The following is a 658-nucleotide window of genomic DNA, read 5'->3' as shown; positions in this document are numbered from 1 at the left end:
CAGAAGTATGAGGGATGCCGGATTGAAGATCTGGGGTGGGTGTAATACGCATAATAAATGTCGCTATTTTGTGGCATTATATCAGTACTTACTGTACATACTTTTAATAAAAAAAAATGAAAAATGTTATAGAATTAGTATGCTTTGAAATCATCCAGTTTCAAAGTCTCCAAATGAGTTTCCTTGAATCTTTTCATGTAAATTTTTAGATGATAAAATGGATTATTTTTTCATTTTTAATGACTGACTTTCCAGTTCAATCCTTCATCAAAGGTCTATGGTTATGTGACCTATGACCTGAAACCTGATGGAGAGAATGTGGTAAGAAATCATATGAAAGTCTAGTCCAGTTAAATGTCTACTTAAACATACTTCTTTATTGTGAATGTAATTTTTTTTTTTTTTGGTGAAAGTAAATCCAAGCAAACTTTGAACATTTTATTGTGTAGGATGTTACCATGGAGAACATTGATGAGTATGTTGACTTGGTAACAGATTTCTGTCTTAACATCGGGATCCGAAGACAGCTGGATGCATTCAGAGGTACATGTTCATGTCAATCCTCTATCAGGTTTAATTTGTTTTCTCTAGTATGAAGAGATTACAGGAACACAAATATAACTGAAAAAAAAGAAAGATAGGACTTATGAACTCAAAA

Source organism: Saccostrea cucullata, unplaced genomic scaffold (assembly GCF_032062105.1).
Source record: "Saccostrea cucullata isolate Sc308-1 unplaced genomic scaffold, CSIRO_AGI_Scuc_v1 ctg575, whole genome shotgun sequence".
NCBI classification, from domain to species: Eukaryota; Metazoa; Mollusca; class Bivalvia; order Ostreida; family Ostreidae; genus Saccostrea; species Saccostrea cuccullata.
The sequence above is the reverse complement of the archived record's forward strand: the minus strand, read 5'-3'. Positions refer to the sequence as shown.